Source organism: Astatotilapia calliptera, unplaced genomic scaffold (genome assembly GCF_900246225.1).
Source record: "Astatotilapia calliptera unplaced genomic scaffold, fAstCal1.2 U_scaffold_56, whole genome shotgun sequence".
In the NCBI taxonomy this organism is placed as follows: Eukaryota; Metazoa; Chordata; class Actinopteri; order Cichliformes; family Cichlidae; genus Astatotilapia; species Astatotilapia calliptera.
Window position 1 is genome coordinate 90,497 of NW_020535796.1, and position 8,029 is coordinate 98,525.

General features: G+C 41.4%; 1 long non-coding RNA gene across 1 annotated transcript; it reads left to right on the plus strand.

Annotated features, from left to right (window-relative positions):
- The first annotated feature begins 405 nt into the window (after positions 1-405).
- Positions 406-1,852, plus strand: LOC113018296 (uncharacterized). The gene is made up of 3 exons (XR_003271749.1): positions 406-615; positions 1,303-1,328; positions 1,631-1,852. It is a non-coding gene; the product is annotated as an uncharacterized LOC113018296 (long non-coding RNA).
- Positions 1,853-8,029: the final 6,177 nt, after the last annotated feature.

Consider the following 8,029-nt stretch of genomic DNA (forward strand, 5'->3'; position numbering starts at 1 on the left):
TAAAAAGCAGAAATACTATAATTTAGCAGAAATACTATATAAGGCATAAATCCTATGAAAAGCAGAAATAGTATGATTTAGCAGAAATACTGTATTTAGCACAAGTACCGAAAAGTACCAGAAATACTATGATTTAGCAGAATAGTAATAACTTATTGAAACACAAATGCACAGAGGGACACACAAACACAGGCTCTAATCCAGTCAACCAGTCTAACTATGTTCAATTTAAATCCTACAATGACATGCTGTCAAATAAGGGCAGGGTCCTCTCTCTCCCACTAAACACACACACACACACACACACACACACACACACACACACACACACACACACACACAGGGAGAGAGGACTAAGTTTCTAGGACGATCTGATTTCCTCGTGTCAGCATTGTTCCCACATCATCATAATTAATGTTGTTCCAGGTTCAACATTGCAAGTGACCAATCACCTTCTTGTGACGTCATTCCTTTGCGACTTCGAAATACCCGCCTTCGATTATTTCGAAATACAAGTGAAGAAGCGAAAAACCGCCGCCTGTCCGCCGAATTTGAAGTCAATTCGCCTGTCCGCCGAATTTGAAGTCAATTTAGGATACTTTCCTTTAATAAACGGTAAGCATTATACATATGTTCCTCACTTGGCTTGCTGTTTGTTTGCTAGCGATAGGCTACTTGACGACAGCATTAGCTAACCAGTGTTCTCTAGACCAGCGTTCCCCAACTTTTTGGGTGTTTCGTGGCCCGGGGGTTGGGTCAGGCAAAATTGCAGTAGCTTCCCTGATCATTTTACAAACATAAGTGAAGAGAATCTGGACTAAAAGGCCTAGACTTATGGTTGTGTGCTGAATCTATGAATCAAACTATCACCTGGAAACATAATTAACTGGTCCATAGCTGTGAAACTGGACATGAGTTCTTGATTCTATGGAGATTAACAGTAATCCAGAAATTTACAAATTTGTCCTGGTACATCGCGTAAATGTTGTCCCAGGGACATCGCGTAAATGTTGTCCCTGGGACATTGTGTAAATGTTGTCCCTGGGACATCATGTAGAATTTGCCCTGGGACATCGTGTAGATGTTGTCCCTGGGACATCGTGTAAATGTTGTCCCTGGGACATCGTGTAGATGTTGTCCCTGGGACATCGTGTAGATGTTGTCCCTGGGACATCGTGTAGATGTTGTCCCTGGGACATCGTGTGATAGCTTGTAAATAATGGAATGAAAATTATTGATTGTTATTAACTTGTGAAAAAGAAGTGTAACAAATCCACATGTTATGTTCTTACACCCTTACAGAAACTGTGACTCCTTCACAATGTCAGGTAAATGTCAACTCATGTTGAATAATCAACCAATCAAGCCTTTTATTATCACATGCAATGTTACACGTACAACTGCAATGAAAATTTCACCCCCTTCTGACCATACATATATTGCTTAAACATCACATTGGGAAGACAGGTCGGAAACAGTTAGGAAGGTCAGAAAACAATTTAATTAATAGATGAGGAGGAGAAAAAAGAACTACAACCAGACAAAGCTCCTAGAAGACTGAAATGGATGATGGTTGCAGCATGCAAAAAGAAAATGATATCTGTTGACTACAGCATATGCTTTCTCACAGATTACCTTGTGGGAGTAGCTGGACCAAACTCTATTGGTATTTCAAGTTTGAAATCCCTGTTTGACCAGACTAACATTTCAGATGAGGTACCTCTTGACATAAAAATCCTTTTATGTTGTCATAAAACTAATGTTAAATTCTGCTTTAAATACACTTTATTGTACAATTTACTTAATGAATCGTATTCCTTAGTTCTGTTTTTATTTATATGTATTTATTTATTTGTTTTATAAGGTAACAGATGGCCTAATCTATTTGCAGTGTGAGGTATGTTGAAAAGCTTGTTTGATCATAATGACATAGCATGTTTACGTTTTTTGTAATGTATTTGAAAACATAGGTGTATTTATGTTATTTTTATAGAATTTCCCTCACATTTATCCAATACCAAGCCAAATCACTGGAAAAATTTTGGATGGGTCCACAAGAGCACAAAGTGCATACTTTTTGAAGGTATGACTTGGACTGTGGTAACTATGTTCTTATCACAAAGGGTTTATAAGTTGCCACTATAAACAAACAGCATTTTCCAAAATTGAGGCCTTGTCAGAAGAACCTGAAAAATACCTTTCTGAAACCTTTTCTGTGTAAAGACTTGTTCAAAAGCAATGCACACAGATTAAAACATTTCTGTCTTGGCCAACTGACAAAGAACACCAAAAATTGAGTGGTGCGTGTTGAGTCTGTGGTCTTGATTTGTTTTGTACACACTATAGAAATTAATTAATGTAAACCAAAAATGACACTTTCTATATGTTTGTGTATCTGCAGAATTAATTACAAGTCTCACCTGACAAGCTTTTGCAGTTTTGCAGTGTCATTCTTGACAGAAAAACATACTTGTCACATTATTTTTATTTCCAGAAAAACATCTTTCAGATGTATGAGAAATTGATTGGAGCCTGTCTGGAAAACGGCAGCCACTGGACCTTGTTTGTAAGTTGCACAGATTTTGCACTCTCTCTAGTGCATGATACTTTTCAGTGTCCCTCATTAGGAAAGCTCAAGGCCCAAGCCTACCATATCCATCTTTTTACAAAACAGTTTTGTGACATACCCAAGAGGACCATAGTCTATATGAATTCATTTGGCGAGTCGGAGGTCAGAAAAAGTGCGGTGTTGAAAAACTGGAGGTAATTAATTAACATATTTAACATAACATATTTAATTTAATTGAAATCATTACCGAACGTGGTTATTGATTTCTCTATATGCTTTTTATTTGTAATAACTGCGATCTCTCAGCTCATTTGCTTCAGCAAGAGGCTGCGCTGGAGAGTGGACCTTGTCACATGTGAGCCACCCACATCAACAGGATGGGAACTCATGTGGAGTGCATGTCATAATGGTACTGAAAACTATAGCTTTAACCTATATAAGTAATGTTTACATTTTTGCCTATTCAGTTTTTAAAGCCTTAGAGGCAGGATGGTAAAATCTCAATTTTTTTTGTAGATTGAACCATTTCAGCAGTAATGCTTTGCTTTGGTTGCTCTGTTTTTTGTTTTTTTTTTTTTCTCGGGGGGGGGGTTAAAAACAAACAAACATTTCTTTGTTAATCTAATTCTTTTTGTTCTTTCTTTTTTTTTTTTTTTTTTCTTCTTCGTCAATTATTAGTTTGCCCAATCTCTCATTGACGGTAAAACACAAGTGGAGGAGTACAACACTGAAATCACAAAGCTCAGGTCCCGACTTTGCCACTACTTATTTTCCTCAATAGGTAAAGATAAAATTAGCTGCCTTCTTTTTCTCTAACATTGGAAAATGTAACTTGTACTTAAACAAATTATATTTTGCAGATCGAACTAGGAAGTGCAGTCAGTGCTGGTGTGTGATTGCAGCCAAAGACCGGGTACACTATGACATGTCCTTAGCCATATAGATTGTTTATTTAATGGACTTTGTTCATTTGTTTTTTGTTTGTTTATTTCTTTTTTTTTTTTCTTTTTTTTAATTCACAGGTGCAGTGCCAGAAATGTGGTGCATACAAGCACATGCGTTGTTCAAAGTCTGTTTGTGGCATCTGTATCTTCTGTGAGAGTAAGTCACAATATAACTAAACAATGTCCAAAAATGTTTAAAGTGAAATTTTTTTTTCGTAATTTTGCCTTTGCACACCAGGACTGTGTAATTAAAGTGGACGTTTCAAGATCCAGTTTTTACACAAAACTATTTTAGACATAACTGTGTCGTATTGTGGGGATTTCTCTTCACAATTAAATTGATATAGTGCTGTTTATATCATTCTTCTTTATGTAACAGCACAGTGCAGCACAGCAGAGGGAAAGGAGTTGTGCAGCATAGTGGGTGGCTATACAGGAGGAGCAATAGAAGTAGTGTTACACCCCGGCCTAGGCAACCGGGGTGCAACGTAGAAAAGCAAAGATAAGGAAAATAAAACTACGAAGAAAAACACTAAGGCTCTCCACCAAAATCCCAAAAAGTGTCTCAAAACGAATTTATTTACATCAAAACACAAAACGTCAAACTATTTACAACGGGGGGGAAGATCGCGACCATGACATACAGAAACACAGGGCTTAAATACATAGAAGGAGCAATCAGGGAATGGACCACAGGAGGGAAACACAGCCGGGGCAAATTAGAACTAACGAGACAAGGAAACGTAAACTGAACACACTAAGATGACACAGACTTTCAAAGTAAAGTAGGAAACACATAACAGTCACGCAAAAACAACACATTACCAACGCCAAATCGTAACATACCCCGGAGGAGCACCTAGACACTCAAATCCACACACACAATTACGGTCACAGTCGTAACACCCCCTTACCCAAAAATCAAACATTTAACCCCAAGTGAAATGTTTTGATCAAAAGCGGATGAAGGCTGGTGGAGGCTGGAGCGGTCCCACGGACCCCCCAGCAGACGACGAAGGCTGGAGCGGTGCCTCGGACCCTCCAGCGAAGACAAACGAAGACTGAAGCGGTGCCTCGGACCCTCCAGCGAAGGCAGACGAAGGCTGGAGCGGTGCCTCGGACCCTCCAGCGAAGGCAGACGAAGGCTGGAGCGGTGCCTCGGACCCTCCAGCGAAGGCAGACGAAGGCTGGGGCGGTGCCTCGGACCCTCCAGCGAAGGCAGACGAAGGCTGGAGCGGTGCCTCGGACCCTCCAGCGAAGGCGGACGAAGGCTGAAGCGGTGCCTCGGACCCTCCAGCGAAGGCAGACGAAGGCTGGAGCGGTGCCTCGGACCCTCCAGCGAAGGCGGACGAAGGCTGGAGCGGTGCCTCGGACCCTCCAGCGAAGGCGGACGAAGGCTGAAGCGGTCCCTCGGATCCTCCAGCGAAGGCAGACGAAGGCTGGAGCGGTCCCACGGACCCTCCAGCGAAGGCGGATGAAGGCTGGAGCGGCCCCACGGACCCTCCAGCAGACGACGAAGGCTGAGGCGGTCCCTCGGACCGGCCCTCGGACCCTCCAGCGAAGACAGACGGCTGAAGCGGTCCCTCCCCCGGACCCTCCAGCGACGGCGGACGGCCGAAGCGGTCCTCGGACCCCTCAGCGATTGGACGAGCCCCCACATGTTACACCCCGGCCTAGGCAACCGGGGTGCAACGTAGAAAAAACAAAAATAAGGAAAATAAAAATAAGGTAAAAACACACGAGAAAAAAACTAATACGGGTTTCCGCCAAAATCATCCCAAAACGAAAGTATCAACAACTAATTTCTTTAAAGCAAAACACAATACGTCAAACTATTTACAACGGGGGGGAAGATCGCGACCATGACATACAGAAACACAGGGCTTAAATACATAGAAGGAGCAATCAGGGAATGGACCACAGGAGGGAAACACAGCCGGGGCAAATTAGAACTAACGAGACAAGGAAACGTAAACTGAACACACTAAGATGACACAGACTTTCAAAGTAAAGTAGGAAACACATAACAGTCACGCAAAAACAACACATTACCAACGCCAAATCGTAACATACCCCGGAGGAGCACCTAGACACTCAAATCCACACACACAATTACGGTCACAGTCGTAACAAGTAGCCAGTGAAGAATGTCATCAGGGAAAGCATCAGGCAGCGAATGACAAAGGAAAAGTTCCTAAGGGAGAGAACATCTGCAGCAAATCGACAAGTAACAGTGAGATAGGAAGACTGACAGTCAGAGATGAAGGTACACAGACTGAAAGAGATGAAGGTACACAGACTGAAGACAACGAAAAAGAAGCAGAAGTATACGGCACAAGTCTGAGTACAGATAATGCTGCTGCTGATGATGTTGACAGGATCGATGCAGATACAGAATTCCAAACTGATTCAGAAGGAACTAGTACAGTTTACAGAGTGCATGGTCGCTTATCTGTACCAAGCTCAAAAAAGAAAACCTACACAATAACAGAAGACGAGATCAAGCGCAGAATCAACGCAGAGAACATGTCAGTTCATGTTTTCAGAGGTTTGATTGGGGTAGGTATACATTTCGTGATTTTGATGTCACCTGAAATAAATCCGGGTTACTCATATCAATGAAGTGACAATGTGGCTGGAAATTGTGCATTTGCTGCAACATATACACAATTACACCATGTAAACAAAAGCATTTAACTTTGTGCGCGTGTGTGTGTCTCTCTCTGCTCTTTTGGTGTTTGCACTTTTTCTTTTTTAGGGCCGTAAAGCCAAACTGCCCGCAATGATTCTTGACAGGCCTAAGAAGGCCAAAACTAAAGTAACAGTGTTTAGTGTTCTGAGTGAAGAGGAGGCTGGGGAGCTAGCCCTCGGGTTTGCCGGAAGATTGGCCTGCGATGTCACAACAGACGGTTGTAGCCACAGCTGCCCTGGGGCAGACTGACAGAAGCGAGGCTGCCATATCGCGCCATCGGCCCCTCTGGCCAACACCAGTAGGCGGTAGGGTAGATTTATTATATTACACTATATCATCCAATATTATATTACATTATATTATATTGTTATATTATATCCTCTTTCACATTAGAGCCACAACAGGACCCACTAGAACATGGGAACAAGTAAAAGTGAAATATAAGAATATTCTATAGAATGGTAATATTTATCACTTATATTGCTTGTTGTCTCTTGGAAAGAGACCCTGAAATAATCTGTTTGTTTGTTCATAACAGCAACCAAGAAAAGGGCAGAGCAAAAAAAGACAGGTGGTGGTCCTGCACCCCCTCGTCAACAAGTTGGTTAAGTGAATAATACCCTCACGGGGAAATCGATATCTCTCAATGAGCACACTGTCGCGCTGAGCTAAAGGATCCTGTCTGTCCCGCAATATACGCTGAATTCTGAGGACTCTCCTTATCAATCTTGCACCTTCCGCAATGGGTGGCTCGCGTAAACGGACAGGACATGGCTGCGACAGGCTTCCCAAATCCACCTTGGCTTTTATAGCCGTGGTCTCTCATCTTGATTACACGAAGTAATTTACAATTACTACTCTGAAATATGAATTACATCTGTAATAATCACATACATGTAATAGAATGTTAATAGTACATTTCCCTTTTTTAGGAAATGACCTGTATGTATCTGTGTGACATCAATAAAAGGATCAGGTGCTGCATTATCTTTAGTTACATTGATGTTATTTATTTATGGTGAAACAGTGGTGGAATATCGCTGTTGCTTTCGTATAAATGAAGCGGACATACCTGCGTGGCCGCGATCTAATCCTGTTTACATAAAGTGAACCTGCTTCCGAGCAGGTTTACGCTTACGGCTCTGTTGCTATGACAGCAAGTCCCGGATGAGCTTCGGGGAACCGAACGATCCAGGATCACGCGAAATCGTAACAATCTAATCCAGCTAACTTACTTAGCGAGGTACGAAGAACAGGCCTATGGTCTGTAAAGGCATCGACCATTCAAGTGCTGATATGACAAAGTAAGTTAGTAAAACAATATGAAAGTTGTATCTTTTTTGGTATTATTTGTCATTTCCCCGTATTTGGATTATTGGTGTAACATTGTTAATCTTACTTTCTAATAACAGACAGACTCTTCTCAAAATCCAACACAATCTTAAACATGAGCTGACTGATTCCTCAACCTTCAGTTTGCTGACACACACCTTTGGCCCCGCTGCACTGGATTCTGTCATTTCATTCCTGTGTGAAAAACTTGATCTTGTCTCTTAAATAATGAAACCTTTTGTGACTTTTGTTTGTTCTGTAAATCAGAATCTTGAAAATTGTTCATTGTTGTTCTAAGTTTGTGTTAACTATTTGGCAAAAACGATTGGTTCCTAATCCAAACAGCATAATGACTGTTCTAACACATATCTTAAAAATGCTACAAAGAAAGAAAATTATCACATGTTTCAATATGAATGTAATTGTGTCACACTCGGTTTGTAGTAGCTTTCCTGTTTTATTTTGAGTTTTGGTATGTTTACACTGTTATTT